Source organism: Typopeltis vanoorti, chromosome 24, assembly GCF_054136105.1.
Source record: "Typopeltis vanoorti isolate ZY-2024b chromosome 24, IOZ_Tvanoo_1.0, whole genome shotgun sequence".
Classification (NCBI taxonomy): domain Eukaryota; kingdom Metazoa; phylum Arthropoda; class Arachnida; order Uropygi; family Thelyphonidae; genus Typopeltis; species Typopeltis vanoorti.
Window position 1 is genome coordinate 53,252,508 of NC_143572.1, and position 17,361 is coordinate 53,269,868.

The following is a 17,361-nucleotide window of genomic DNA, read 5'->3' on the forward strand; positions in this document are numbered from 1 at the left end:
GATCAGATTAGAAAAACAAAGTGCATTATTACAGCAAGCCTCTGTGGCACTAGTTCCCAAACTTTTTTTGGATCATGCCTCAAAGATTTTGATGCCCCCTCTAGCATAAAAGTCAACTGAGTTCTGAAAAAGTATAGTATAAATAGGTACTTCAATTAAAAAAGGAACATAGGTAAAACTGTTTTTAATTTGACTTTCTTCATTGAATATAAATTTTATATTACACTTTGTATATTATAAAACATAAATAAAACTCAACTCGGAAAAATAAAATCCAAGTTTATGTGATCTTTGAGATTGATGTCTGCTGCAAAGAGTTTTTATTTGAGGAACTAATTTAGTCAGTTTCGATCTCCACGATTTTTGACTATATATTCGTGATGAGGTGGTGAATGCAACATCATTTTCTAGTTGCTCCCCTCCCCCCCCATGGGGTGTATGCCCCACGTTGGGAAACACTATCTATGGAGTCACAACACTCATAGAGAACCATTAAAGAAAATTATCACACATATGCTGACTGTTACAATATTCAAAATGGTTTGCCTTAAATTCATTAAGATTTTTCACTTATCGTACCCTCAAGCAATACAGTTCACTGGTCAGCCAGTCTCCAATTATAATTAATTTGGTAAATATTTCTTTCTTGCACATCAGTTATACTATCTTTTCTCTAACTCTACCAAATTCTGTAATTCATATTTTTGTGTTCAGTCTTGGCAGCCAATATTTTGTAGATGATATTAATTTAATCACTCATCTCTGGACCTTTTTTTCAGACTTTCACATATTCCCGAACATCATATCAAAGAATACACAGTTAACAGACAAAAACGTATTTTTGAGGAAGATTAGTGTAGTGTGGACTGGTTTCCTATAATGAGTTCCAGGACCACACATACCAGTGCTGTCGTGAAATGATAAAATAACAACATATAAAGATTGCATGCAGTAGGAAAGATATTAAATATTCCCACTGCATAATGGGTGAACAATGGGTCACCCCTGGAAATTGTGTAAGAGTGTGGTTAACAAGAGTATTAGGACTAGATTTTTTGCTTGGAGGGTGGTAAATGAATGGAATGTGTTGCTAGAGGTGGTTGTGAGTGCTTCATCTGTGAACGAGTTTAAGGAGAGTTTTTATTATTATTTTTTTTTTCTTAAATAAACATCGTCACCAGTTTCCTGATATGTAACTATGACAGAACTATGTGATTAAGTTTATATTATTATTAATCTCCTATCAACAGTTTTCCTCCAGATAAATTTATTACTTGTGAGCACTCCGATATTGTCATATCTAACATTTTGTACTTCTAAGGCACTTCTAAATGCAGTGGTGGATTACTACTTATGATAAATGATGACCTGTGTCCTCTCAGAGCAGAGGATTTTGCAGACAACGGCACTAATGGTTTTGAAATCATATGGTGTGATATTTAGTCGGGTGTTGCTGCAAGCCAGGGGACATAGAGGGTGAAGTGCAGGAGATGTTAAGGCAGTTTAGTTTGGCAAGTGCAAGAAGAATGATTGTTATTGGAGATTTTAACTACATCAGTATAAATTAGGAAGAGGAAACTGCATGCAGTAATAAGGGAATGGAATTTCTGGAATTCTTGAGGGACAAATGTCTTAGGTAACATGTAGTAGAAGGAACACGAGGTTTTAGGTTTGGTCATAGCCTAAGAAGAGCTGATTATAACTGAGATGGCGTCTCTGCCCCCACTTAGAGAGACCATGTTGCTGTGACTTGGAAGATGAATAGACATGCAGGAGTATCGAAGAGAAAGGAATTATCAGGCAGGTGATCATAATCATCTTAGATATCAACTTTGAGCAGTTGCTTGGGAACTTGTGAAGGAATATTTATTAGCAAGCTGTATATGAGTGAAGAAGAAGAACATACAATTTGGTGTAAACTGGATGACAAACAATATCAAACAGGAACTACAGGTTAAAAACAGGTTATGGAAGAGATATAAGGAGAGCAGATGCATGAAGAATATAAGACTTGGGAGAGTGACCAGTATGGTAAGTAAGGCAAAACTGGAATATGAGAAGAGATTCATTTTGAGATCCAAAGAAAATCATAAGGAATTCTTTCATTATGTAGCTGGTAGGAGGAGAAATGATTGTGGAAGAATCACATTGCTGGATAAAAATGAGAGTAGAGTGACTGATACAAAGGACATAGTGGACAAAGGAGCAATTTGGCTTCATGCCGGTTGATCGGCCATAGATGCTATCTTTGGGGTACGACATGATGGAAAAGTTTCGAGAGAAGCAACAGGAGCTACATCTGATATTTATTGATCTGGAGAAAGCGTATGATAGAGTGCCAAGGCAAGAAGTCTGAGGGAGAAGAAGGTACCGGAGAAATATGTCAGGTTGCTGCAGGAGATGTACAGAAATGTGAAGACAAGTGTTCGAACCTGCCTGGGAGACAGAAAGTTTTCCAGTGACAGTTGGCTTGCCTCAAGTGTCTGCATTAAGTCCGTTCCTGTTTAATATTGTGATGGAGGTGGTGACGGAGGAAGTGAGAGAAGACGTGCCTTGGACTATGTTGTATGCAGATGACATTGTGCTGTGTGCAGAATCAAGAGAAGAAGTGGCAGCCAAACTGGAAAGTTGGAGGAAAGTACTGGAAGAGAGAGGTATGAGACTGAGCAGAAGTAAGACTGAGTATATGTGTTGCAAAGTAGATGGCAGCCAGGAGACAGATCTAGAGCTGGAAGGAAATGTCATCAGGAAGGTCAGTGACTTTAGATACTTAGGTTCAACAATGAAAGAGGATGGTGAGTCTGAGAAGGAAGTGGGATACAGGATGGAGGAACTGGAGAGAGATGACTGGAGTGCTATGTGATAAGAGGGTGCCGATCAATCTAAATGGCAAAATTTACAGGACAGTAGTGAGACCAACTATGACGTATGCTTTGGAAACTGTGGTCCTGAGGAAAAATAACATCAGCAGGATGGAGGTAGCAGAGATGAGAATGCTTAGGTGGATGTGTGGTGTGACCAGAAAGGATCATCTGAGAAATTACTATGTAAGGGGAACGGTGAAAGTTACGAACTTAGGAGCAAAGATACAGGAGGCAAGGTTGAGATGGTTTGGTCATGTGATGAGGAGGGAGGAAGAGTATGTGGAAGGAAAGGTTATGCAGATGGATGTACAAGGGAAGAGGAAGTGCGGACGTCCAAAGAAGAGATGGTGGAGGAGGACGAGGATGAAGAACTTGGATGTGGCTACAGCCCAAGACAGGAAGTTGTGGAGGAGACGCACCACAAACAGCGACCCTACTTAAGTGGGAAAAGCTGCAGAAGAAGAAGATACAAAGGATATAGTGGAGGTGTTCAGTGAACCCATTATTGGGGTATTTCATTCTGGTGAAGCAGGTTTTAATACTAGAGGAATAGGGGAAGGTTCAAGGTTTAGAAGTGCAAGAAAAGAGTGTGCTTCAAATACTGAGTACTCTGGATGTCCATAAAGCAATGAGATTTTGTCACAGGTTTTGAGAGAATGTGCTAAAGAATTGCAGTTCCATTGATCTGGCTTTTCAGTGAAAATCTAGCCAAAGAAAAGGTGCCAAGGAGTGAAAGAGGGGGTAAGATAGTTCCCTTGCATAAGAGTGGTAATAGAATGGAGGTGTCAAACTATAGACCAGTTTGTGTGTCATCAGTTGTTAAAATTTTGGAAAAATTTATGAGGGATAATTTTTACAGCATTGGGCAGATTAGGGTAATGTTATATGTGAGAGTCAGCATGGATTTGTTAAGGGGTGCTCTTAACAACTGAAGAGTTTGGTAGATAGGAAAAGGAGAGGTGATATGATTGAGACTCTTAAACTGTTGAGAGATAGTTACAGGATTGATGCTGGGGAGTTCTTTCATTTGATGGGACAGGAGGGAGGAGTGAGGACAAGGGGTCATCCCTGGAGGTTACAAAAGGAAGCTGTGAGCAAGAGGGTAAGGAATGGTTTCTTTGCATAGAAGGTGGGCTGAACAATGGAATGCATTGCCTGATAGAGTGGTGAGAGCATGGGCAGCCAATGGGTTCAGGGAGAGTGGTATAATAGATTTTGTGTTTTCTAGAGTAGGCCTTCTACGATGAGTGTTGTGACTCCTTGGAGGCCTGAATCATCATAATAATAATAATAATATACCTACAGCATATAAAAATGTACCCTTTGATTCTAAAATACTCAATAAAATTTTTGCTTTCAGAACTGATCAACTGCTGTCCTTTTTTCTTAGGGAGCAAGAAATAAGTGAGAATAATGATTTCTTATTGTTTCACTAATGGTATGATACTATGAGGATCTTTTCCTTCATGCTTACATGGTGATCAGAATACATCTTAAAAATTATGAAAGAATTACCAACATTAGAGCAAAACTTCAGCTTAACATAAATCAAAATAATCACTTGACGTTTTGACCTTCACAAGGTCATCATCTGGAGTATGCACATATATACAAAGAAACAAAATGCACTGCAATCTACATGGTATGCTAAAATTACTGGTCAACCGTTAAAACTATTGGCCTGATTATATCCAAGCTGGACTCCTGTTATTATTATTCTCTATTAGGTTACAAATTAAATTAAGCTAGAAAACAACATGTTCACACAAAAAAAAGGTTGCTCATAAATTTAAACAACTAAAAATGATGTCCAGTAAAATACTGAAAAATTGCTTGGAATCCTAAAGTCAGGATTTTTTGAAAACTTGAAGAACTAAGCAGGCTGAATGTGTGCCATCCAAATTCTTGGGATTTTTTATGCCATCATTATTGTTAAGATTAGGGCGGTTAATCAAAATTTCACAGGCTTCTTTAAATTTCCATTCATACCAGGTTTTTTATGATATAAAGAATAAGTACTTTTTCCAATCTGTTTGATATAGGGTGTTAAGAGCGTGATCTGAGAGGCCTGCTTCACCAAAATTGTTAATTTAATGTGTCGTTTGTGTTCTTTTTTAGGGATAGGGATTGTAAAATTTGACATTCTCCATATTGTTGTGAGCACAAAATCAGTTTCCTCAGCATTTTAGACTTTTGAGGCCTCTCTTCTGATGGATGCCATTTAAAATAATTGATAGTTTGGGCTAGCTATCTCTAATTGGATAGGGTGTGTGTGTGGGGGGGGGGGGATTGACTTCCCCTCAGTCTTTAAATTATATAAATTTTTCTGAATAATGATTCTACCAATTGAAAGGTGAGTCTATGGTATATTAATATAGGTAGGATGAGGGTTAGGTAATCTGGAAACCCTTTTGTCCAGATATACTTTTCAAGCCACTTTCTAATCTGGATGTCAGTCTCACACTGGTTGTTAAATTTTCTACCATCATCTAAAAATATTCACAAAAATATGTAGACTTCATGAGAGGTCTTGATAATAATCAGTTCTCAAGAATTCCCAGTGTGTAAATTCTTATACTTGATCTGAACTTGTATCCCTCACATCTGCTATTGATAGTGAATCTAATCAAATACTCTTAAGATAACTCATCAGTCTAACTGATTAAATTAATAACTTCCACTTTCTGTTTTCATACTGTATTTTATTGATGTCTTCGTATTAGTAAGGTTAATATTAGTTATGCCAGTGTGATAAAACTAGATAAGTCCCTACAAATTTTTATCTGCAGGTGCTAATTTTTTGATTAATCGATCTGTTTTACTTAAACCTTATTCTTTTGTAATGAATTTTAATATAAGTTGACCTCAACCCTTTGGCCACTAAATTTTATCAAATTCTTTTTTCAGATTGCATGATTCATTTTACTCCTACCTTATTAATCTTTAAAATTTATAGAGGCAGTACAAGACAAAGAGGTATAATCAGCTGCAAGAGGAGTGCAAAGAGAAGGTCAGGAAGGTGACTTGGTTGGTAAGGACTGCAAAAGCATAGTATGAACAGAAATAATTAAATCAGGCCAAGGAAAATCCTAGTGGTAGGTAGATGAAAGAATGATTATGGGAGGATATGTTATTAGGTGAAAAATGGTTGATTTGTAACTGCTGCAGAGGATATAGTTGAGGTATTCAATGAGCAATTTATCATGATATTTCATCCTGATGAATGTAACAGCATGAGGAGCTTGAGTGTAGAGAGTATGGTTGAGGAGGCACTGATAATGACTGAGTAGGAAGTATATGAGGAGTTAAGTAAACTTGATAAGGCAGTTGGACTTGACAACATATCACTGCATGCCTTGAAAGAAGTTAATTTTTTTCACTTGGTTACAAAGTATAGTTGATGAGATGTTGCTATTTGACACCATTGTTACTACCTGTATGTGGAAAGTACACAACTTCTATATTGATTTAACTTTAGTATCTTCCTGGATGTAGCTCCTACTGAAGATATCTGGGTAGTGGCCTTTCCCATAAACCACAGCAGTATTATTATTATTATTATTATGGGCTACACCAAGTAGTCCTTAGACTTATCAAGGGAGGCCCTAAACATCATGTCAAGAATTATCCAACATTTGTGCAGTATCTTTCATACTTTGCTTTGAACTCATTCACAGTCATGGCACTCGCAAATGGTCTGGAAACCTATTTCACTCATTCACTATCTCCAAGCAAAAATCCTCATTCTAACACCCTTGCTAACTACATTATTATTCAGTTTCCATGGATGGCAGCCCCCTTGTTCTCCCACCACCAGACCCATTCTGAAAAATTTCCTCTGAATTAATCTTGTAAAAACCATCTCAGTAATTTGTATGTCTCAATCATATCACCTCTTTTCTGCCTAGCAATCAGTTTCTGTAATTCACAAATCTTCAACTTGTTCTCATAAGGTTCATTCCATAGACCTGCTACCATCTTGGTCACTCGCCTTCGTATCCTCTCTGCCTCAGTAGTCAAGATGGGGTCTTTTCAAGGCTCGATAAAGAGGAACAATAACCTGTTAGTCTCTGCTCGTCAAACTATTCTTCAGTAACCAAGTAATCTGATGAGCTGCTTTAACCACTTTTGCTATGTTCCCCCCCCCCTAAACTTTAACTCCCTATCCACTAACACTCCCAAGTCCCTGTATACCAAGTCCCAATGTGGTATACAGCTGGTAATCTTTTCACCACAAAATGCATAACCTTACACTTTGCCACATTAAACTGACATCCATTCTGCTTTTCCTAGTCTGCCAATCTATCCAAATTCTGCAAAATTTTGAGATCATCTGTATTAACTATTGCTCTACCCAACTTTGTATCATTGGCAAATAACTGAACAGTTCCTTTCAGATCCTTTCCTATATTGTTAATGTACAAATTAAACAATAGCAGTCCTAGAACAGAATCCTGTGACACACCACTGGTCATAGGCCTTCTTTTGGACTCTATTCCTGAATAAACTACTCCATATCTCTCCATTGACCACCCTCTTATCCATTTCACCAATCCTATATCTATTACCATGTGCTGATTAGATTTTTTCTAATCAGCACATGATTAGAATTCCATGTCGTATCCTGTCAAAGGCCTCTTTTGCAAAGCCCAGCAGTATTACTGTAAACCCATTACTTTATCCAACTCAGCTGTCACTATAGTATTATAAAACATGAGCAAGTTACTCAGGCATGACCTACCCTTCACAAAACCATCCCCCCCCTCCCATAACAGTATCCCATTTCCATCTACCCATTCCTGTATTTTGCTCTTGACCAACTTTTCCAGTACTTTGGCAACTTCTGATATGCTGATCAGTTGGTAATTTGCTACATCAGTCCTGGAGCCTCCTTTATGCAGTGGAACTATTTTCCCCTCTTTCCACCCTCTCAGGACTAACCCAGATAATATATACATGTATGAAAGGCAGTATGCCTTGCATTACAGGATACTGGGGCAATTAATGGGAAGTCAACAGTCTCTGCATATAAGTGGTAAACATGAAACTTTGCTTACTTATGCTTGGGTAAAGGATTAAAACAAGACCATAATATACTTTGTAACAAAGTGAAAAAACTTTCTACAGCTATCTCTGATCCAGAGTATTTTAATATGGTGATACACTATAACTACCTGTATATGGAAAAATATGACTTCTGCATTAATTGCTAACTGGGTATCTTCCTGGAGAGTAGAAAATCTGTATAATATAATATCTGTCTGTGATTTAGTATCGAGTCATAGTCCCACTGGTGATACCTCATTAAAGGGTGAAACCAGTCATATCCCATCTCCTTCTCCTAATCAAGAGGCTTTGGATATTGAATTCTCTCAGTCTATCTTCATACACATTCCAAAGCCAACTTACTATTTTAGTGAATCGCCTGCATAAGATAGTTGTCTCTCAAGACAACCCTTTCTAATACCGTATATCCTTATCACCATGAAAACCAGGTGACCAAATCTGTTCACAGTAATTCAAACAAGGCCTTATACAATATAACTATAAACCCCTATTTCTGTACATCAAGGTCCTCTGGATTATTGCCATTATCCAATGATGCAGTGGTGCACCGCGGGAGGGGGGGGCAGGCTCCCCAAAAAAAGAAAAAGGAAAAAAACACTAGAAAATTTTCCAAAGATCATTTTTTCTTAATTAAAATTAATTTTTTTATTTATGTTGTGTGGTGTCTTCTATTTCTATACTACTTATGGATGAGTGGTCATATAAGGTTGGAATACCCTATAACTCTTGGTAATCACGGCTGCTGTGAACACAAGGTGAATGAGGTAGTGCTCTGGCAGAGATCACAGGTTTCATGTATTGGTCTCAACTCGCCCCCCCCCCCAAAAAAAAATTAAATCAAGTCCTGTTGCCTTATTGACATCACACTTACTTAATTCCTCATGTACCGCTTGCTTGCTCACAAGTCATCCTTCATACTGATGAGGATGAAACATCCTGATGAATTGTTCACTGAATACCTGAACCATGTTCTCTGAAGCAATCACCTTCATCTATTATCTTGATCTTACCATAATCATTTTTCTGCATGACTTATATCAGAAAAACTCTAGGATTTTACTTAACTTGATTTACTAATTTCTACTCATATTACCCTTCTGCTATATTTACCAACTGAGATGCCTTCTTGGCTTGCTCTTTATACTCTTCATTCTTCATGCAACTGATTATTACCATTATTCATCTTGCGCAGCCTTTGCAGTACCTTCTTCCAGATTTCATGCCTAATCCCTTCATTCATCCATGCGACACTTACCTTATTCAGGTTTATGATATTTGGAATATATTCACATGCTAATGTTGTTAAACATCTCTTGATTGACACCTACCTTATTCAGCCTTTTGACCTTTGGAATAAATTCACACATTGATGTTAAATATCTCTCAGTCAGTGTCCAAGCAGTATTTATCTCCTTCCTTTCCATCATTACATGTTATAGAGCCTATAACATTACATGTTATAGGCTCTAAACTGCTTCCAAAGCTTCTCAGGCATTGTAGTTCCACATATATCCTTTCTCACTCACAATCACATCTCCTGATGAAATGACACTGACTGCAGAACGATACTGGTTTGATGGGTGAAGCATAAATGCTTTTCATATTCCCCTTTATCTGAGAAAGAAAGTTTTTTGACTGGAGAATTATTGAGCTTTAAGCTCGCCCTGAAAGGGCAGTGAGATTAGCTGTGTTCAGCTGAGCATAGAATTGACTTAGGGCTTTTGTATTTGCAGAATTCTGCTTCATTGTAGTCTGAAGCTTGCTTGATCAGCGGGTTCAGATGATTATTTGTCTTGGTGAAGAACTTTACTGCTAGGTCATGGGAGAGCGATGTGATGTAGGGAATGTTGACTTCTCTGTGAATCTGGGAGTTTCTGATAAACCATGGGGAATCTGAACTCATTCTCAGGGATTGTTCTGTATCCTCTGCAGCTTTTGAATATTTGTATTCGAGGTATAGCTCTATGCAGGAGATGCGTAAGTGATGGCTGGGCGTATTACCATCCTGTATATGAGTAGTTTGTTCTGAGTGTCCAGTTTGCTTTTTTCTATTGATCATGGGGTAGAGCTGCACAATTACTTTGGATGTCTTCGAGCTTATGTGTTTTATATGACTGGTGAATTGTAGTTTTTGTCGAGCATTATGCCGAGATACTTGACTTCACTCTGCCATGGGATCTTAACTCCCAGTAGATGTATGTCTTCCTTGGTCTGAAACTTCTTTCTAGTGAACAGTATGGCTGAACTCTTCTGTGGGTTTGCTTGGATCCTCCAGTCCATCAACCATTTCTCTAATGTGTGAATACTGCTTTGGAGTCTTTTGATGGCTAGTTTGGGGCTGAGAGATCTTGCTAATAATGCAGTAACATCTGCATATAGCGCAGTGATTGTTGAGCTTGGGTTTTGAGGGATATCAGCTATGTAGATAGATAGAAAACAGCAAGGGGGGGGGGGCCAGGAGTGAGCCCTGCGGCACACCTGCCAGGACCAGGACGTTGACACAGTTTGACTTGCATGAATCTGTCTTTGAGGTATGAGTGAATTATTTTTACTAGATTAGTTGGTATATTGAATGTGATGAGCTTGTAGAGACTACCCTGATGCCACACCTTATCAAAAGCCTTCGCAGCATCTATGCAGACTGCAGCTGTGTGGAGGTTCCAGTTGAAGCCTTTGGTGATGAGTTCAACCAGTCTGTGAATCTGTTGTATGATAGTGTGGTTTTTTCTGAATCCGAACTGCTCATTAGGAATAATACCTAGTTTATCTGTTTCTGATTGAAGCCTTGTAAGCATGACCTTTTCCGCAATCTTTCCAAGGCTGGACAGAAGACTGATAGATCTGTAGCTTTCGGGGAGCTGGGTGTTCTTTCCAATCTTTTTGATTGGCGTGATATCCGCTATCTTCCATGTTAAGGAAAAATACTTGAGTCTGAGAATGGCATTGATTATGTTGACTACATGCACAATGGCTTTTCTGGGGAGTAGTTTGATTATTTTGTTTGTGATTCCGTCATATTATAATTTCTGTTGGAGAAGTGGGTGTGACTGGTTCTGGGTCATCCTTTTGTTGTGTTATGACCTGCTTGACTCAGCGGTGAATCTTGTAGATAAGATTGATGTTTAAATTTTCATAAGAGGGGTTACATCGAGTTTCCAAGCAGTCTACCAGAGCCTCTGCCTTTTCCTTGTCTGAATTGGAGGTAAAAGTTGCCTTTTAGTGCGATTGGTTCTCAAGAACTTTTAAATGGAGTTGTCCTCTGGGTTTAGCTTCATTAGCTTGGATTCCCAATCTTGGTTTCGATGTTTTTGGAGAGCTTCGCAGACTTGTCTATTTAGTTTATTCAGATTTGTTTTATCTTGTGGAGTGCTTGTGTTATGGTACCTCTTTTTGGCTTTGTTTTTCAATCTGATTAGATCCATGATTTCCTTGGGGATGTCCTACTACTGGGGTGAAAGACTGTAGTTTGGGTGACTGACTTTATTGCTTTTTTTATTTGACTGGTTAGGTTGTTTACAGCAAAGTCTATCTCCTCTTTAGTGTGAATAACAGGGACTGGGCCAGTGTGGTTAGGGAGAATTCTGGAGAGCTTGTCCCAAGATATGAAAGAGTGCGGAAGGGAGAATTGTTCTTGTGTACCGAGTTTAAACAGAATGGGGGTTGTGGTCGGAAGAAAGTTCATTTAATGTCTCCAACTGATACTGGTATCTGATGTTTTTGAGGATGACTATGTCAAGTACATCTGAGCTTCCAACTGAGCTGTGATGGGTGGGATCTGTGGGTCCAGCTACAACAATAGAATTTTGTATTGAGTAATGATTTAGAGTTCGATCTCTGTCGTTGATTGTGGAGCTATACCAGGCTGTATGTTTGGCATTAAAGTCACTAGCCATGATGATGGAGTCTGTGAAGCTGAGAATGGTGTCCAAGTCAGATACCAGTAATGGAATGCTGGGTGGATTGTATACAGCATAGATTTTGATATTGCCAGCATTATTGGTATGAACTTCAATGCCTGTTATCTCTAGGTTCTTGATTTGTGGATTTGTCAGAACATTGTGGCTTAGGTAGTTTTTAATGTATATGGCTGTACCTCCTCCACTGCTGGTGAGTCTGTCTGTTTTGTACATATAGTTCCGTAATTTACTAATATTATGTCAGGATTGTGTCTGTGAGTGAACTCTTGTTGCAATTCCAGAATTTTGTTACTCAGTCCATTTGCATTCCATGCAGTGATCATGAGAGAGTTGAGATGGAATTTTCTTTTATTCATTATTGAGGGCTGTCAAAATTGAGTGGGTACCTTGTAGGAATCTTTTCATGGAGGATGGTGAAGGATTTGTCATGCTGAATTCTTGTAACATGGTAGCTAGTGAGGCAGTTGGTACTGATGTTAGATTAGAGCTTTTTTGTTCATGGGATGGAACAGCCTTAGTTCGTGCAGCCTCTGCATAAGTTTTGGTCATTGCTGCAGTTTGTTTTCTTTTCTGAGTTGTCGAGCTGGAGATTATTTGGACTGGGGTGCAACCTGCACAGCTGCCTTGAGCATCGCTGTAGTATGTTGGAAGGGTAGTTTTTGCTGACCCACAGTTCTTTGGGTATGTAATGTATCCCTTGTAGTTGGCAGGGTGAGGTCCTCCATAGTTGCTGCATTTAGCTGGTGTGGATCTTGGCTTGGTGCACATGATGGTCTGGTGGCCCTTGCCACATTTTAAATATCTGAAATTTGCCTTGCAAAGTTTTTGGACATGGCCAAACCTGACGACTTTTTCCTTACTGGCTCAGTAGAAATTCTGAGGCCACAGATAGCGGTCAGTTCATATATCTTTTTCTGTGCCTTGTTAATTTCTACGAGCACCAGTGGCATTGGCCATTTATCTGACCTGAACATCCTGCTCATTTTTACTGGGGTCAGGCCCCGACTCATAAGGTCAGCAATTATTTCTTCAGAGGTGACACCTTCAGTTATCCAGCAAAGTACTACTTTGAGATTCTTTTCACTGGGTAAAACAAATGTGTGATCAGGAAGACTTTTGTTATTCATTAGTTTTGTCATTTGTCTGTAGTCAGTGACTGAGGCTGGCTGGATTTTGACTCCTTCATCTTGATTTTTTAGCCCAGGAATATGAGATTTTATGTTCCCTAAGGGCTGATGTGACAGTGATCCATTTGTCCATGTCCCTTAGTATAACAGGTGGAACCTTTTTAGTGTTCCTCAGGACATCTGGTCCTCTGTAGTTCTACGTCTATTGTTAGAATGTTCCCCTTGTGAGTTGTTTTGACAGGGAGTTTGGTGACAGAGCAGTAATGAATTCTTCTTGTGATATCTCCTCCTCTCCATCCTGATTGTTAGATTGAATGTACTGCTTTATAAAACCCGGCCAGTCAGATTCAAGCTTGCCTATTATGAGTACCTCTAGAGACTGCTCCTTATTAAGGATCTGGATCTGCTTCTTGATGTTTTCCATATCCAAGCGGCGATCTCCTGCCAGCAGAAATTGTTTGACAGCAGTATATGTAATCCCACAGGGCTAGGGGCCTGCCAGCAAAGAAGTAGACTGAGTTGGTCTCCTAGCAATATTTAGTCTTATAGCATCCTACTAAATGGGGAAAGGAGTATCAGTATCTCACTAGGCCACAGATTTGAAAACCTACCTCCCTATAAAACCTTAAATCCACCATTGGTTATCATTGCAGGTGGGGCCTGCCGGCCATTTGACCTCCTGCATGTTTCATGCAGAGGGGAGACAATAGGAATCAAACTGTGTCAGCACCAGTGCAATGTGAGATTTCTGAGAAACCTTGTATGCAACCTAATCAGGCTCAGTCTAAAATAATATCCATTCTCATCAAAATCCAAAAGCAGAAATAATCTATCAATGACACTGATCCTCACATATTCTCCCTTATATACTACTGCCTAAGATAGTTGTTGTCTCTCGAGAACTCAAATTTATTTTCTTTATACCCAAATGCTGTTTCTTCATTCCAGTATATATTGCCATAAATAAAATCCCCCTTCCCTTGTTTTTGCCAACTCCAATTGCTTATATATTTCTTCATCACGACTTTCTGCATTCACTGGTCTATGGACTATTGTGCCTAAATATCTCTTTCTGTCAATCTCCACCTTACACCATGCTGCCCCAAAACCATTGCCATTATTTCACCTCTTGCATCTTCACTTTGTACAGACAATTTCCCTGCTATCATCGTCAGTAGTCCCTTCTCTTCTTGTCTTTTCTAACTTCATAAAAAAACATCATACCCTTCCATTTCTGGTATCATTAGGATGTCATTCTTATCCAATCATGTTTCAGTTATTCCTATAATTTTGGGATGAATAAACACAATCAGCAAGACCATTTAATCTCTCTTATTTTTGATGCTCCTGGCATTTGTAAATAAAGCATAACAATTCACTTTTAGGTCTATAACTAATCCTACCCATGCCACTTGTTGGTCATGATTTCCTTGCACCTTTCCATGTCCAATTGCCTTTATCACCACATAACACTATCCCCCCATTTCCCTGTTTATCTTGCATTCTTATACTCTCATCATCTCTCACTATTATTATTTCCATTTACAACTACTTCAGTCTCACAAGTTCCCCTTTTCCTGATCTTTCACGATCTCTTGTTCACATCACTCATTATACTTCCTTCTAGAAATAGTCTCTACAGCTGATTCACACCAAATCCATCACTTTTACACAAAGCTATTGCTTTCTCAAATGTATTTCACACATTTATAAACTCCGCTCTCTTCTCTTCATACAGCTCTACCAACATATCATTAATGATTCTTGCCCTTCATCTCAGCTCATTACTATCATACCTTGGCAACACGCTGATCACCTTTCCTACCACACTGTTATCTTTTGCTCTCTCCTCAATAACCTCCTGATATCCATCCTTACACTCTCCTTATGTCCAACCACATCATTTGTTCCCTCAACCATTTGCTTCTCTCATCCAAAGCATCAGTTATCTTGCTAATCTCTTCCTCCTGGAAAATGGACCTTGTGGGCCATCTCATTTGCCACACACCTAATAATGGAATCTCTATATATATTGCTACTCTCGAGTTATTAGTCACCTTTTTTTATTCTACTTTCCTTCATTCTATCCTTTTGCACTTTTTCATTCCTACCTATCAAACTTCTATTTTCACTCACATATTCTTCATCTCGTTTTCTTTCCAATCAATTTGTTCATCAAATCTTGCATCCTGGCAATCATGCTACCTGTTGCTCCTGCAGTATTGCTCCCTCTGTCTGTCATTCCTCGTTCCTATTCCTACCTTTCTGTCACTTCCATTGTCTCACTTACTTTCATTTTGTGATTCTTTGCTCCCACAATCATTCTCACTTTCATCCCATCAGTTGGTTTCAGAGTTACAAAAAAACTCGCAGTCCAACAAAATATTGCACTTTTGATATTCATACCTTCTTTTGTCTCCTGTTTAGTCTCTCTACAAACACATTCCCTCCATGTATGCATGCTATGCTCACAATGATGAACCATTCTTGGGAAAAATGTAAGTCACTGCATTGACTACACATCTCATTCATACTGTCATGTTGTTGTCGTCCACTACAAGCTTCAAATTTAGTAAAAGAAATATCCATACCAAACCCACAATCATACAGTTATGTTAAGCTATAAAAAATAAAATTTTACCAAAATGCAGTCATCACCACCAATCACTACAAAAAACAAGTGTTGTTTCTCAATGGCTTGGCATCAAGCAACCCTCTAGCAGATTATTACCATGCCACAAGCTTCATATCCATCTCCAGTTTGCATAATATAGTTGCATAATATACTGTCAAAGGCCTTTTTTCAAAGTTCACCAGTATCATGGTTTTGCTCTTCACAAAACTATGCTATTGAGTATCATATTCCTATTAAACCATTACTGAACTAAACAAAATTATCTTGTTAGTTAGTTCACTGGATACTTCTAAGTGATATGCAGCCTAAAAAAAGAGGTACCTTTATAATAGTCATTTGTGCTAATGATGTCCTTTTATTTTTATTTAGCCTATTTGGAAAAGAAATTAATAAGCAAAACTATATACAGACTAATAATTCAGTTAACCAATTGATGGTACTATCTTATGTAAATGCAAGTTCCTGAGGTCTCCAGGGAAGATGTGTGTGTGTGGGGGGGGGGGAGTCATCACTGATATGATGCATAATCTGCATAGCAAGCACCACACATGCAAAAGAGTGACTGTGAAATTCCCCAGATGTAATAATGTAATAAGTGGACACAGTGGCTTTTGTTCAGTCTTAAATCTGTTTAGCTGTCTGCAGAGGTGTTGAAGTAGATTGAATTCTGGAAGTTTGATAGTTGCATCTGTAATTATGTACTTGTTTGTAGTTTGTTCTAGTCTTCTCCACCAGTTCTGGGGACCATCATCTAGTACTTCCACTAGCTATTATAGGAGATCTGGAGGTGGAGAGATAGATATCTTGATGTATAGGAAGGTACATGCTATTTCTGATATTCTTTGACGATAGCGTCTTCTCTTCTGAAGCTTGGAGGAGTGATGTGGGAAAGAACAGGTAACCATGGGAGAGAGCAGTACCAGAGATGGTTCTGTTTGTTATGTTAAGCTATGTCCACAAGAGTCATGGTAATTGGCAAACAATACTCTGCAACAGGGAAGAACAGAGCCAGGGCTACTGTTCTAAGAGTTCAGGCATTACAACCTCAAGTTGTTACTCTCAGCTTGTTTATGATGATGTTCCTGGCAAATATCTTTAACTTAGTTTTTTCCAAATGTTTTCAAAATGAGACTATGGTTGTGTGACACAAAGGTGACAAGGATTAATTTCATGGATTAGAGTCCTGTTGAAAAAGTTTATTTTTGGTTTTCTATAAGCACCATGGCTATTTCGGTTGAAAGCAGAAACAACATCGGCATAGATAAACTTTCGACTAGCTATGGAAGGATGTTACTTGTGTGCAGGTTGAATAAAGCTAGGGGCAAGGACAGATTCTTGTGGCAATCCATTCTGCAGGATAAATGTTCTGCTTTTCTTGGAGAGTATTTTCTCCAATAAGAAAAAAATTACTAAAATTCTCCTAAAATAAGAAAAAAATCTCCAATAAAAAAAAACTCTAAAATTGCTAGAGTATAAAACTCTAGTAATTTTAGAGTTTTTTGACAGATGATTATTTTGGCTGCTTTATACATTAAACCTTTCTTTCATATAATGTCATAAGTTGATGTTAGGTCTATGAAGGCCATACTGTTTTTAAACCTTTTTTGATATCCAGCTTCCATATGTGTTGTGAGAGTTAGGACCTGGTTGCAGCAGCTTCTGCCAGGTCTAAACCCAGCCTGTTCACTGGATAAAATGGATTCTATTTTTAGAGAAATCCTAGAGAGGATAATCCTTTCAAAAAGTTTGTA